This window comes from Alligator mississippiensis, chromosome 4 (assembly GCF_030867095.1).
Source record: "Alligator mississippiensis isolate rAllMis1 chromosome 4, rAllMis1, whole genome shotgun sequence".
In the NCBI taxonomy this organism is placed as follows: domain Eukaryota; kingdom Metazoa; phylum Chordata; order Crocodylia; family Alligatoridae; genus Alligator; species Alligator mississippiensis.
This window is the reverse complement of record NC_081827.1, coordinates 58,306,577-58,322,362: the sequence shown is the minus strand read 5'-3', so window position 1 is coordinate 58,322,362 and position 15,786 is coordinate 58,306,577. Positions and strand designations below refer to the sequence as shown.

Sequence of the window (15,786 nt, the reverse complement as noted above, 5' to 3'; positions counted from 1 at the left end):
GCGTGGGTCTTGCCCCACCGGCCTGCCTTCAAACCCAGCGGCACCTTGCGCAGAAAAACAGAGAGGGGTGTTGGGGTGCGGAGAGGCCCTGCGGGCCCTGTGCTGCGCCTCAGCCCGCCCCCTGCTCCCGCGGCGCTTTGCAGCGCGCTAAGCCCCCGCCGCCGGCTAGCTCCGGCCGAGCCCGCCCTCCGGGTTTTCCGCGCTGCCGGCGCCCCCAGCCCGTCGGCGATTGGCCCGCGCGGCCGGCCGCAGCCAATGGGCTGCGCGCAGCACGAGTGTCATTGTGCCGGGCACGAAGCGCCCGAGCCGCAGTCGGAGCGCGCCCAGTCGCGGCGGCTCCCTCGGCGCGCGCAGCTGCTCGCGGAGGATGCGCACCTCGCGCCCGCACTGATCCCCGCGCCGCGCCGCGCCGCGCCGCTGCCCCCGGCCAGCCTGGTCCTGCGGTAAGTGCCAGGGCTGCGGCGGGGGGCGCTGCGCTGCGCTGCGAAAGCCCGGGGGAGGGGGTGCCGGGCGGGGGCAGCGCCTTGGGGCAGGCCGGGCATGTGGGGCGCACCCTCAGCCTCCCCCGCAGCCGGTCCGCGCTCTCCTCTTCCAGCCCGCGGGGAGCTAGCTGCGTCGCCTCTGCCCGCGGGGGCTCCGCATGTGCCCGCTCAGCTGCTGCCTGTCACTTGGGTGACAACTGCTGCTCTCACCGCGGAGCCTTCGGCTTTCTGCGGGATCCAGACTGCAGCCCCCTTCAGTTGCCCGGCCCCGGGGGAGCCCCGGCCACCCCCGGCAAGGGGCTGCTTTCAGACTGCACCCCCCCTCCCCCCCCAGCTCATAATAGCTAAGATGTTGCCCCCGGGTTAAGAGAGCTCAGAAAGGTGAGGGATGTTTCTCAGGCTCTTTCTCTCCTCCAACAATATTTGTTCCCAACCGGGGTGTTTTAAACAGGAATGGTTTCCCTCTGTCAGTCTGGTGGGGTTGGGTTCAGCTTGCCTTCGACGTGATCTCCGCCGAGGGAGGCTGCCTCTGGCCTGGGCTGGGAATCTGTCGTTGCCCCCAAGCTGGGGGGCTGAGGAAAGCAAAACAGAGCCCTCTCCTCGGACGAGTGTTTCAAAACGCCATCAACCGGAGAGTCAGGAAACGCAGTGGGGGGATGTTTTACAAGCTCTCCAAGAAATGTTTATACAGGGATTTAAAGGTTAGCAATGAATATTCCCTGCAAGTGAAAACTAAAAGGTGTCAAAAAAAAAAATGGTCAACAGGACTGCCAGCTTAATGATTCCAGGCTTTGTCTTGAGCTGAAAACTTTGACCTCAAATTAAATAACCGGGTTCTGTTTTGCCAAAGTCAGAAATTCTATTTGGTTTTCTCCATAAAACTCATTTTCTCTTAGTTTTGTTTTGCTAATGAGGTCAGTATTGTTGTGGAGGTATGACAGAAACAACTATACATGCTATAGATAAAACTTTGGACCAAATGGCAGTATTGATTTCAGTCTTCGTAGAGGACATTAAAAAGCAAAGCAATCCCATTTAATATACTGATAGTTTATTTGTTGTAACAGCACAAGTCAAGATAAACAAAACAGATTTTTGGATTCTAGAACATGATAAACTATGGAGCTGCTGTTAGCCCTGTATAATACAGGGTGTTGTAATGAGTTAGCCCAGGTCAGCCACCTAAAACATTTAACATCAGCTGGAGGAAAAAAAACAACAACTCCTTACAGGGTTAATAGCTGAAGTATTAAGATTGGAGTCAGATGTGGGTAAAAGCAACAGGGGAGTCTGGCTTTTTCCTAATATCCTGTACTATGATAACTCTGAAAAAGGTAATTGTTTAAAAAAATGTGTTTCAATTTAGGATTTTTTTAAGCAAAATGAAGCCTACGTATACAAGACAATGATTCTGATGTTTAGAAAGAGACAAAATGGCTAAAAAATACCAACATAATTAAAAATAATAATACAGCACTGTGAACCATGTATGGATTTTTGTGCTAGAATTTCCATGCATGTACAGAAGAACTTCTTTACTTTCCCTCTCAAATAGTTTACTTTTCATTTTAGTGCCCTAAAACACAGAGTTCTTTATTTGCGAGAGAGCAGCCTCTGTGCTGGGAAAGTTCTTTGTAGGCTACTTAATTATAAAATTTTAATGAGAATTTATTTAGAATAAATGCTTTCCACTAGCAAAGAAGAAAGTTTTTGAACATTTCAAAGCAAACAGGTTTTGCTTGCTTTTTTTTATGCTTTTGTGTTTCATAATCTATGTAAGGAGAAAATCTGAGGAATGACTTGGCACATTGATGATATGACTTCTAATTTAAATGTTTGGTCTGTCTCCCCCTATGGTTGTAGTAGGAGATCTAGTGAATTTGGCATTGCTTATTTGATTAGCATATGAAAATCAGATGGTTTTTGCTCTGTCATTATTTTTTCACTGAGAAATTGTAGTGTTGATTAACAGCTACATTTTCACAGGATAAAATTGTGTGGAATTTATTCTTATGTCTTTGGCTAGTGGTTGTAGTGACCATTTCTGATGGCCTGGACCATGATGCAAAGACCAAAACTATTCTGTTGTGGTACAGAATTGCATGTAAAAATAAGCACCAATATATTATGCAAAATCCTTAATAAAAAACAGATCAAGATTCAATCTTCAAGAAAGCTAGAATGTTAGATTCACTATCCAAGCAGTACGAGCCTTATAACAACGGAGTTAAGATGAAAAAAACAATTGGAAAACAATGAATAGTCTCTCTCTCTCTCTCTCTCTCTCTCTCTCTCTCTCTCTCTTTTGATCACCAGACTTTTTTGCAGAACTTGTCTGTACTTTTGGGCCAGGTATACCATCACTGGCTCAGCTAACATGCCCTTGGAAAAAAAATCTCTAATGTCATCACTCCTTTATTTCTCATAAAACAACCAGTTCATAAATGTTCTATAGTCAAATATTGCCTAAGGTTAAGAATTCTTGTTTATGAGCAAGGCATATAATGACTACATGGCTGTTTTTATATCTTGAATCTATAACTTTCAAAGAAGGCCAGTTCAACAGTTTTCAACTTAAGCTTAGCCAACACTGTCTGTTTACAGATATTCTAAACAGAGGTAAATTTGAGGTTAACTGTAGTTCATTCGTGTATACTTTCTGTGAGCCATGAATTCTTAGGCTCTGCTCCTAGAAACATTTACTCAAGTGAGTAGCTGTTACTTGCATTCATAAGCATTTGGACTGGGGCCTTACACTGAGGAGGACCCCTCCCCACCTTCTGACTGAAGAATGGTGGGAAGAAACATGTTTTACAAGTTATAGCACACTGATGTCATGACATTTCTGGCAGAGATACCAAGATTAGACTAATCAGATCACTTTACTGTTTGCCAGAATGATACAGTTTTTCCAGGAACAGTTCTTTAGTTGCTGGTCTATTGTCAAAGGATATTTCTAGTTATTGAAAAAAATTTCTCAAGGGGTCTGTAATAATTCTTCCTGTGTCTTTTGTATTGTGTGCTTATTTAGACTTCACTCTAAACACATTAAACTCATTTTTTCTTTAGCTTCTCCAGGAAAATGGAATGATTTCTCAGCATGATTTGATTATACTCTTTCCAGGGTTTTCCTGCAAGGATAATTTTTTAAATATACACAACGAATTAAAAATGTCAAGAGACAGAGAGGTATGAGCCAACAAAAACATTTTTAATACTCTTCAAATATCTGTAAACTAGTAAGCAGCTGTGAGCTGTGCCTATAAGAGCACGTTTGATTTTTTTTTTTTTTATTATTTTATTTTTTTAACATCACCATAATGTATTTCAGAATGATCCTGAAAAACAACTGACCAATCAAGCTGTGAGTGTTTTTTCTTGCTTATAAACCTATGGTGGACACTGTCTCAGGCAGGCCTTTCACTGCTAGTGGATTAAACGTGCAAAAGTTGAAGCTGTGTTATTTCAGTTGTTCTGGTACTGAAGCCATGTCGCCCTGTCTAAGATTTGTTTCTAAATTGTTGATTTATAGTACCTAATAGCTCTTGCTGTTCTGCTTTGTGTGCTTCTCTCAATTTAAAAAAAAAATTATTTATTTATTTATTTATTTTACCCCTTCTCTCTCCTTCCTCTCTAGGTCTAAAGATTTGGCAATAAGCTGATAAAACTATTACAGACACAAACCTACAAGCCTACTCCATGCATAACAGTCTTATTCAGCTGCTATTCTTTTATCAGAGGCACAGATCCCACAACTTGCAATTATGGTCTTTGACTCTGGTAACAATTCTGTTTTGAAGTGTTTCCAATTACACACACTGGCATGCCAAAAAGCATTTCCACTTGCCTTCTAAGTGCCTTCCAAGTATCGGACTTCGATTGCTTTTAATTTAAATAGAGGCTATTTGGTTTCCTGTGATATTTTTATAACCACCTTTTTCAATTTCGTTGTTTTTTAATCTTCCTTGTAGTAGCCACAACGTAACATTATACAATATCTGGTCTAGGATTCTGTTTCTGCCACATGCCAAATCCAAGTGCACTTCTAACTCTTGGACCTCTGCTATGAAGTCAGTTGTTCATATACAGCATAATTAAACATGATCGATTGCATTATGTCTGCTTAAAAAATCAATGACATGATACAAACCTCAGTACTGTTTGTTTTTTTTTAAAAGGAAACCGCCAGGCTATTTTAGCGTAAACTTAGATACAAGTCTATCTATAGGCATGAATATATTTAAAGAAATCCATATTGCACAGCTATCTTCCCATCTAGAGATTATTATTATAATAGACATGATTAGTTCCCATTATTATTAATAAGAAATTACGGGTCTGAAAATATACTAAGCCAGGTAGAGCACATGGCTTCATATGTTTCAAAAGCACTGGGATTCTGTCCTTGCCTTAATATACTTTTTTTCTTTATCCTTTTTTATTATTTGTGTGTCTTACACCTTTTTAACTTTAATCAGAGACTTTAAAGATTTGCTGTAAGGTGGGGGTTGGGTTTTGGGGGTTTTTTTTGTTTGTTTGTTTTGTTTTTAAAGAAACCCACATCACAGAAGTTAAAAGTATGTGAAATACTTTGTTTTTTCTTGATCTGTTTATGGAGTCTTATAGTGCTTCTGGTCCAGAACATGACTATAGAGTTTCCTTCATGTGAATGCTATATTCTTTTTATACCTTTTTCATTAATTAGGTCCATTTATGAAAGTTCCAATTGCTAGCTCAGCAGAGATTAAGCTAGCCACACAGTCATTCTTGCTCTACCAGCTGAGCACACTGGCTAGCTAGACAGCTGTCCCCACCCAGTGCTGATTTTTCTGTAGTGACACAACCACATAGTAACCATGGTACAAACAGAATGCTTTTCAAAAACCTTCATGCGGTCAGTTTACCTAACAATAAGTCTAACTTGTTTTGAAAAAAGCACTAAAATGAATACCCTAAATTGAAAACACCTCTACAAAGGGTTTGAAAGAAGCGCTCTCTCTTGTGCTCATGCTCACCATTTTAATTTCCCAGTGAAATTCAGTGAAGTTGCAGCTCAAAATATGTGTGTAAACATGCATTAAAATTTTAGCATTAACTCAGGTTCAAAAAAGTTTTAGCTCTTCTGAGGGCAAAAGGTTTTGTTGTTAAGATGGGGGGGATGATCATTAATAATGATGTTGTATGTAAAACATTGCTTATTTTATTAATGATTAACAAATGTATCTAGATGGGTGAAGTTTGGTCTAGAATCTCAAGGTGAATCCCATATGTATTGTTTTTCATAGGCATTTTAACTCCTTTCTGATCCTTTGTTCGTCAGAATGATCCTATGGATAATTTCTCTGTGAGACCTTGTTTACAAAGCATAGAGGATCTTGCTAAATACTGAGTTCTCATTTACTGTAGGACTGAAATGATTTAGAGATCTGTACATGTGGAAGGAGGGAATAAAATATACAGAGGATATGTTTATATTTAACTGAATTAATCATGTAAGTTTCTTTGTGCTCCTTCTATAAGCCTAAACAGCTTGGCAGGCTAATAGCCAACAAAATGTCCTCAAGTGCTGCCAAATGTGTTGAAAGTAGACCAGACTTCCTTCTATACTAAGGTACTGGAAACATTTTACTCTTAAGTCAAAGATATTAAGCAGAAAACTACTTTCCTATGCTAAACATAATAATACAGAATTGGCTCCAAGTAGATATCAGGGGTGAAATACTAGGGGGGGGAAAAACCCAACCCCCCCCCCCCCCCAAAAAAAAAAAAAAAATCTTGTGGTCATCAGTATCCATCAGGGTAGACATCACTGCTGTTCAGGTCATCTCAAATTCTGGGACCTGATTCACAAATTGCTGGATACTTCCTGCTAGGTGTTTATTGGCTTTATCAGGACTGGAGAGGGAGGGGTAGGTATGCTATGTGGAAATCATTTGGCATTTCACAGGATTGGCTTGTGTTTACTTGCCACAAGGGATGCAGCATTGCTTAGATTAGGGAACTGAGTAATTGGGTATTTAGTTATCTGCAAATATGGTAAATGCCGATCTTCCCCCTCTTGCAAGCAATCTGCTCAGAAAATCTATTGGGGATTTCTGGTTATCTAATGTGGTGTTAATAGTTCTACAGACCAGCCTAGTCAAAGAGTCCTAGAACCCTGTCTCCTTTTCTATGCAAGAAAGATTTTCATATAAATAATAATAATAATATCTCGTAGCCAGTTTAGATGACTCTTTCCAAATCTTCTCTAAAGTAAAGTTAGCTGTTTTTATATCTAGCCTGAGCAGAGAGAGGTAGTTAGCCATGTTAGTCTGAAGTCAGGCAAAAGGTAGGGTAGAAATGCACCTTGTAGACTAACTAAATCAGAAATGCATAAGCTTTCTTGAACCTGAGCTCACTTCATTAGAAGCATCTCTACCCTGCCTTATATGTAACTTAAACAAAATTGCAGTTTCCATTTGATCAACAGTCCCACCAACCAAAAGGCGTTCATTATATTGAGCCATACTTACTGCTTTTGAGATTTCTGTGCAAAGCTATCTCTAAAACTTAATTTCTGCTTACAAGATAAGTAAAAATGGTAAATTTGGTTTCTTTAAACAATGGCTAACAGCTTTTTGTTTTGTTTGTTTCTCTCTTTCTTTTAATGCTTTTTTGTAGTACCCTTCTACAAAAGTACATTAATTTTTGACCTACTAAAAAAATTTAATGTATGTTATCTTGGAGTTGGCTATTATGATGTAGAGGAGGTTATAGTAGGAATGATGGAGGTTTGTTTCAAATCAGTAAAGATATATAACATTCTTAAATGAATGACAGAATCATTATTTTAGCATGAAAAATAATGTACTTTATTCCCCTGATTACTGCTAAAACATTATCTTAGCAAGTGCTGTTTAAAAATACTTGTAATGTTTTGTTTCCTATGTGAGCAGATAGTGGTGCTATGAAAATCCTATTCGTACAGAATTTGGTTAGCATTGATCTAAGGAGAAATCCTGTGCATTTTTAAATAATAATAAGGAAGTCTGGGAATTAAACATGAAAATTAATTGATAAAACTATCAAAGGAAACTCAATTCAATAAAAGAGGAAAACCAGCCTTCTTGATGTAGCTCTGTGAATTAACTTTTCCCCTGACCTGTAACACCTTTGCAGTTTAAAGTTCAGCAAGCCACATAAGCACATTTGTGTACCTAGTGATGAGACAAGAAGGCAGATTCACCATGGCATTACTTTGGTTTAGCACTGTTGTAATAACTACACTGACCTCGGTGAAGGTCCTAAATTGGGAGTAAGCCACCAGGGAGCACAGCTTTCTCTCAAAGTGTCTCATGGGACATTGCTGCTCTTTGTGACAGTGAGAATCCTGGGTTATTTACAGAAAAAGTTCTAGTCCTCATCTGTGAAGAAATTGTCGAAATAGTGAAGAATGAAACCTGTAAAGGCTTCTACCAGAAGGCAGGTAAAAAATTGTACTGTACTGTAATGACTCTGGTTCCTCACATGAATTTTGAACATTCAGTTAAACGCTAAGCTTTTCTCAACTGGAGGCTCTTCTCTTACATTCAGCTCTGTGCTCTATCAGTTCCACAGTTTATCTTTTTCTAACTTTTTAAACATGACCCTATACTGCAGTTGGACAAATCTGCTACTCCCTTTTAAACATGAAGCTTGACACCCCTCCTCCCCCAAAGGCAAAAATAGTAAAGAAGCTCCACTGTAGCCAATGAAGGTAGAACACGTAAAATGGGATCGGAGGAGAATCTGGTTGCTTGATTATATTGTTTTGCAATTATGTGACCTAAACTTGTTTGATGGATCACTAGGATTTCATTATTTTGTAGGTAATGGTTTCCATGTTTCTAACAAGCATTTAATGCAATAGAAAGGTAACAGCACTGCTCATGACTTGGTTTGGTATTAAGTCTTTGAATTTTAAGTTCAACTACAGAAATTGTACTCTGGGCTCATCTTATTGTACTCTGGGCTCGTCCAGCAAGGAGTTTTGACAGATCTACTCATGCAGGTCTGAAAGAAGGGGAGCTTTGAGTTCTTGTTGGACTGAGTGTGTATGAAATGTGAAATCTTTAGTTCTCAATCTCTTCAAGTTCTTTTCTCCAGGACATCCATATTGAAACTGATATGTGCTAGAAATAATGGAGAACTAATTCTATCCAGATAGCAAATCAAAGCAGTTTTATCTCACTATGTTTGTAAGTGTGTGGATGCATCCTCACTACACACAGATTTTTTTCCACAGGTGGGAAAACTTGTTCTAATGTTCAAGCTTTCTTGGAGCAGTTGAGCATAGGGAAATGACTGCTGAACATTTACAGACATCTCACTATTACTACAAGTTTTGATGGGTGCTGGTATTTATTTACTTTCTTTGGCAGTAGACTAGGGCCCTTAATTAGCAGCAGTATTCAAGTCATTGACTGGGATTATAAAGTAGTGCTATAAAAAGTGTTCATACTAGCTATGACCTATATCTGTGTATTTTTGAAAAAACAGTCACCTCATTCATTAGCTACTAGAACAAATTCCAACTCTACCACTAGTTAGGTTTGAAAACTAACACAGTATCCCTTGCCTAACTGAAAATTTAAACGTTTACTTCTGCTTTGACTGCCTCTCTTACAGTTAAAAAATAACACAAAGTAGTCTGTTCATGTAGGGCATTGGCACTTTAAACGGATGGATTGGTTTATTTTTAATTTTCCTCCAGGGTAGCAAATAGCAAGTTGGGAGATTGTGCCATTTGAGACAAAATACAGTAATGAATCTGATTTTTATTAGCATAAAAGTAGCATTTTTTTTATATAACACATTATATATACAACAAGTGAGGTGATGTGAATAGTTTAGTAGTATAATTGATTGATTGTTGTACTGCATGTTTCCAAGGCAGAAATAGTCTTCGAGGGCAGAGAATATATTACTCTTCAAAAGCTATGTCAAAAGTGTACACACGCGTGTATGCATACACATGTGTGCACACTTGGAATCCTTGGTTCCTAGGTGTTTGGTCCTTGTAGCAGAAGGGGCGTTAATCTGCTTCCAGTGCATGGCTAATTGCTCATGTCCAACTGCCTGGTATTTAACATAATGGTATTAGATTGAATTGTGAAGCCCAAAGGCATTGCACAGTAGGGACGGGGAACAAGGAAAGGGCTCACACCTGTGTGTGCTCTCTGTAACTAACAACAGGCCCTTTATTTGAGGCCTGAGATGTCTTCCTTCCTCACACTTGTATCATTACTATTTTATAGGACTCATAAATGCACTGGGTCCTTTGCAGAAGATCTATTTGAAGAAAAGCCCCTTCCCCAAACACTCTGCTATCAAAATGATAAATGAGATTTAAAACTTGCATCAGAAAGGGACAGGATTCAGGTGTGCAGATAAGTTTAAGTGGTTGTCTGCTTTAAATATATTAAGTACATTGTGATAGTTTTAAGCTGAGGTTTTTTCTTTATTCTAAATGATGGCAATGCTTCAGGTGTGATTTATTGAAGAAATGTGGAGGCTGTGGTATATTCTGGAAGTACATCCTCAGCAAAAGGTGCATAATAGCAAAAGATTCTAATATTTGTGCTTGAGAGAGACCAATGGATTATTGAGGTTGACACTTACTAAAATGAGGAATGTAAAGAGAGACCCAGTTAGATACATAGATAGTGGGTCTGGAGTACTTGAATGTAAGGACAAGTGACTTAAAGGTGATTCAGTGAACAATATGGAACCAGTGAAGTGACTTGGATTTGGGGAAACATGGCTGGAACAATTAACTACTTGATAATATAGACTAGAGAGGAAGAACATGACTTTTATAAGACTTGGTATTTACTGTATTGACTTCCTGTTTACAATTGGCAGAGATTCTGGTAGTGGAAGACACCACTGTAGCAATGCGATAGATGACGTCCCTTCTACCCATTACTTAAAAGGTAGAACTTTTGCCCTGTAAACCCAATCTTTTTCTTTCAGACAGTCCAAGTTCAGGACTTTTCTGCAGGTAAATGTTATAGCCCACTATAATCTGCTCTGTGGTTATGGCTGACTGCTAATCAGCCAGAGAAAGAAACTGACTCTTTCCTGTGTGCAGATGCATCTTAAAATGTCCCAGGCTCACTCAAAGGTGTTTCAGTGATCCATATGGGGAATAGGTAGGGTGGCCATATTAATTTTAAGGAAATCTAGGACACTGCCCTCCATCCCTCCTCAAGTCAGCAGCGCTGCTGACTGAGGCAGAGGCAAATGGGGTAGGGGCATGAGGTACAGTCCAGCAGCCAGAGCGGCATGGTACACCAGGCAGGTGGGCGGGCGGGCATGCACTGCTACTGCCATGCGGGAGCAAAGTGGGTAGACTGGAGCAGGTGCTACCCTGTCGCATGTTGCTAGCCCAGCTCCTCCTGAGCAGCAGCTGGAGGCAGGGGGTGGACTGGGCTGGAAACTGCTCTAGTTCACCCACCTTGCTCCTTAAAAGCAGCAGCAGGGCGTGCCCACCCACCTGCCTGGCGCACTAGGCTGTTCCACCTGCCTGCTGGACTGCACCCCATGCTGCTGCAGTTCCAGAACTTTCTGGGTTTTTTGTTTCATTCATTCTTCACCAGTTGGCCAGGATCAGCCTACAAAATCTGGGACTGTCCTTGTCAAACCGGGCTATGCAGTCACCCTAGGAATAAGCTACATTTACCCATTTTTTTCCATGGGGAAAAGTCTACATCCAAACAGTCACAAAGGCTGAATCTATCAGTATGGAGGCACTAGTTAAAGACAAATATCCTCCTGGGAATGGGGAGCAGCTTCAACAGCTGCAAATTCAGGGAATGTGGTATGCCTTCAAGCTAGAATTCAGAGCCCATTTGGAGTGTGAAATAAGCCCTCAGGCAGTTTTATAGGAAGACTTCTCTCTCAGGTCAGTTTTCTCTGGCACTGTTTCAAGCTTTCTTGACACTGAATTTAGAAGTTGACTCTTTTTCTGAAAAGTGACCACTAATTGTTCATATTTTTATTAAGAAGGAACACATTTTATTTGATCAGTTTACATGCTTTTATAAAAAAAAAAAAAAAAAATGTTTCCAGGGAACACAGCAGGGCCCTCCTTTCACAGATCTAGGCCCAGAACACCTACTGTGTTCAGCAGATGCTGTGGGCACACAGCACCCTGAAAACCAGGCTTGAGGTGCATATGCCTAATTTTGGGGTGTAGTATGTCTAAGAATGTGACCTTTGGAACTGCATGCTCGTTTCTTTCTTTCTCCAATAATTTCAGCTATGAACTTTTAACTAAAGCCAACAGGCTCTGTATTTTATTAAGCAGCTGTCTGAAAGCATAAGCTACTCCAACAAAAAAAAAATCTTGATATATTGTGGAAGGGAAATCTTATGTTTCAAATTATTCATAATAAATAAGGCATGCTGTTTCTGTGAGCTCTTCCTTTTGAATGAGGATGTAAACAAATAATTTTGGAACTGCATTGTCTAACAATATTATAATGTTTTACACTTGTGTATGCCTTTCATCCTAAACAATCCCAAGGCTCTTTACCAACATGCATACTTTATTAAATTCATTCACGCAAAGTATGCATCTGAGTAGTATCTAAGCACCATGGAATGAAATAATGCAAAACATTTAAAAGAATCCAATCTTAACCAATCACCAGCCTGAACAAAAAGATCTGGTACGAGTATAAATTCAATAGCTCTTGAGCAAAACACCAGTCCAAATAAAGCAGTTTTCTCCCCACTCCCCCACTTTCAAGACCATTACCTTACTTGCTGCACAAAGGCTGCAGCTGCAACTGAAGTGTCCTACATCCTCACTGCTGCAAAAAAAACATGGAATTTTTAAAAAGAATAAATGGTCAAGCCCACACTCTTATGCTTCATCTTAAAGACCCATCCAAGAGCAAAGTGTCCCTTGTTGGACACGGAGAGGGCCAGCCAACCTTTTGCATCATAATGTAGGACTCATTGCCATGTAGGCTTGTCATTGAGGTTGAATGTTTATTGACATATAAAGAGAGACTGTATTTTATACATACCAAATCTAGAGTTAACAATAAAGTTTCAACAAGAGAATTCATGTTTCAGTACTCGGAGACTGTCTTAATTATTAGGGATTAGGGTGAAACTTTCATGATAGTGTACATCTGCCTACTCTGGGGTGTCTTGCACTTTTTCCAGTGTTGGGGTGGGGAGGAGGGAGGAGCAAGGCTAGCCATTCTAAGACAATGCTAGATGGACAGCAAGTCCGATTTTGGTAAAGCACGTACTATGTACTCATAATTTCTTGTAACATTTCGTCTGTTCCTTCAAGGTCTCGTATCCAAGAAATGGCTTTCTGTAGTTTGAGAGATCACAGCTTGTAGGAGCACAATGGTAGCTTTTAATGATTTCTAATGTAGAATTGTTGAACAATATTTTAAGTGAGAGAAATAAATATATATAATGTGCTCTTACCTGTTCTTGGAAATTAAGTCACAGTAAGGGAATACGGATGCAGTAGTTTTTGGCAGCACACCATCACATAGCTGAGCAAAGGTTAATAAACAATGGCTTTCCACATTAATAACATCAAGGGTTCTTCTCCCCAAGACCATGTTGTATTGATTGTACTGTGTTGGCCATCAATTTACTGTTATGACGTGAAAGGGAAAGCAAGAATGGTATGTTTGGAAAAGAGATATTTCCTAGAAATGGAGCTAAAAAATCCAAAATATATGGCTTTGACAAGAGAACAAAGCAAAATACCCACCATTGTGCTATTTCATGATTTCGCCATAAATCAGAAGCAGTAAACAAGGAGTCATTAGGCATGCATACACACATACTAACTTTCTGACACTTAAGTTGACTTTACTCTCAGAGCATAAGCATGTATGTGGAGCAGAGTTGACTTAAATGTGTGGTGCAAGGTAATGCACCTCCAAGATGTATTATCCTGAGTCGCGTTTGTTAAGTCAACTCTAAGGGGCAGAGGAGGGCTCACAAGATGCCTGCCACCATGTCAAGTAGCTGTATGTGTGTACCCTTCAGTGTGGCTTAGCTTAAGTAGGCTTAATTAAGTCCCTGTATTTCAAGTCAACTTAGACATGTGTACACACTTTAGATGATGCTCTTCGACCTGGAAAGACTTTGGTTTGTTTGTTTTTTATTCCTGTGCCAGTTGTGAGGCTTGTAAATTGTGTAGAACATGAGTATTTTTAATGTACTCCTTTTTTTAAAAATCATGTCAGTAGAATTGTGCCTAGGAAGCTAAAGGGAGAAATTTCTAATGCAGTTTCAGAAACTACATATAGGCTTCCTAAGTAGTAATGGACATCAAAATACACCACATTTTCCCAGTATACTTTCTTCTAACTTTAAGGATGTCTAAACTTTAAATCTAACATAAGCCAAGTAAATCATAGAAATGACTAAATGTAAGACTTATTTGAAAAGTTGTGTCATTGATTTCAGTAGAAATGGAACTGGGGACAAATAGGATTTTTGGCTTGACTACTTTTTGGGAGGGGTGCATCAAATTGGCCACACAGAAATTTAAATGGGTAAAGTATCTTACATCTGATGCTGCTCAAATCAGAAGTGTGAAAGCAGGATTTCCTGGGTCCTCATCTGTATATGTAAGAGAGGCTGTTTGGTATTAAAAGCTATTAAATTTAAAGAATAGAACCTGCAATCCTAGACTTCTACCTTCATTCAGCTAACCCCATTGTACAGAAGTTATTTGGAAGTTCAACAATAGAACTGACTGAAACTGGGAACTACTAACCCATGAAAAATGTGGATATTTTGAAGATTTTTGTGTTCCGTATTGGGACAAAAATATCAAAATGGAACGGGTAGATTTAGCCTATAGAGAGAGAATAGGTGCATAAAGTACCTGAATTACATATACTGTGAGGCAGTATATCATCTCAAGCAGATAAGGACTAATACTGAACTGACGTGAAGCAAAACTATTTAGTTTGGCAAAATGAAGTGTATCCATTTGGATTTTATTAATTTTTTTTTTTTTCCGATTTCTCCACTGGGAAAGTCAGAGTTAAACATTTTTGACTTTGGACTTTGACCCAAGATTTCCCACTGCATTTTCAAAACAGCAGGCATCGACTCTGCTTGTGAAATGTCAAAACCACGGCATCTCCTGCTTTGTCATGCAACTAGGTGTATGAAAGCTGTACAAGGAACCTTTTTTGGAAGCTGCATAGATGGTATGGCAGCCTGCTAGCCACTGGTGCATAACTAGTTCCCTTCCCTCCTCATACATACTTCTTCACCTTTCGCCAAAACTGAAGTAGTAATTAATCTTTGTAGTCTTTGTGGCAATGCTGTATGTACTTGCAAGGAGAATTAATTATCCCAGTCATTGTATGAAGCCAAGTGCTAGCTTTGCTTTAAGTGAATTGACCATGAGTGATTAGCCCATGAATAGTTTGTTTGTTTGTTTGTTTGTTTGTTTTGGCTTAATACTGATAAAACCTTGGTTTATAGGGCACTTGAGTATAGATAAAACTTTACCCCAAACAGTTTCCAGTCTGTTTCCCTGTAACATATAAGTATTTTGATGTTTTTTCCTACCCCTTTCTTCCCCAAGATTCTAGCACTTTCACTTAGGCTGAACAGAATGAATTTGGAAGATAAATTGGCAGTCCATTAATGTAGCATAAAGGAATAAATCCCCGATTATCTCCTTGAGCTACCTGCTACTTGTGCCTCCATCTTTAAAATCATGTCAGTAGAATTGTGTCCAGGAGGCTAAAGGGAGACATTTCTAATGTAGACAGATAGGCTTCATAAGCAGTAATGGACATAAATCAGAATACATTACATATTTTCCCAGTATACTTTCTTTTAACTTTAAGGATGTCTAAACTTAAAATCTAACCTAAATCAAGTAAATCATAGAACCCAGTAAATGTAAGGTGTTTGGGCTGTCTGTGCCCAAAGGATTACATTCAAACCCAAAAGAAAGGGAGGCAAGCCCAAGGAGCCTGGCAGAACATGTACGATCATATTTTGAACATGATATCACTCGTGGAGTTATCTCAGATTCATAGAGCTGGGCATTTGGGTTTTGCCCCCTCCTGCCCCCCAATCCCACTAAACCACCCATAAACCCACCATCCCATATCCTACCAACCCTCGATCCTGCCCTGGACTGTCTGTAGCTGGGGCTCCTGCCTCCACCTCTCACCCCTGCAGACTCCCCTGCACCCTAGCACTTCCTATCCTCTGTCATGAGCCATATTTTCCCACCCGCTTGGGCATTCCCAGCCTCCATGGAGTC

The 15,786-nt window shown here is 39.9% G+C and overlaps 1 protein-coding gene across 1 annotated transcript in view; it reads left to right on the top strand.

Annotated features, from left to right (window-relative positions):
* Window positions 1–319: 319 nt before the first annotated feature.
* Window positions 320–15,786, top strand: part of PRICKLE1 (prickle planar cell polarity protein 1) — a 97,347-nt gene continuing 81,880 nt past the window's right edge. The window contains exon 1 of the mRNA XM_019492671.2: window positions 320–443. The gene's annotated coding sequence lies outside the window, so the exon portion shown is untranslated. The remainder of the gene's footprint in view (window positions 444–15,786) is intronic.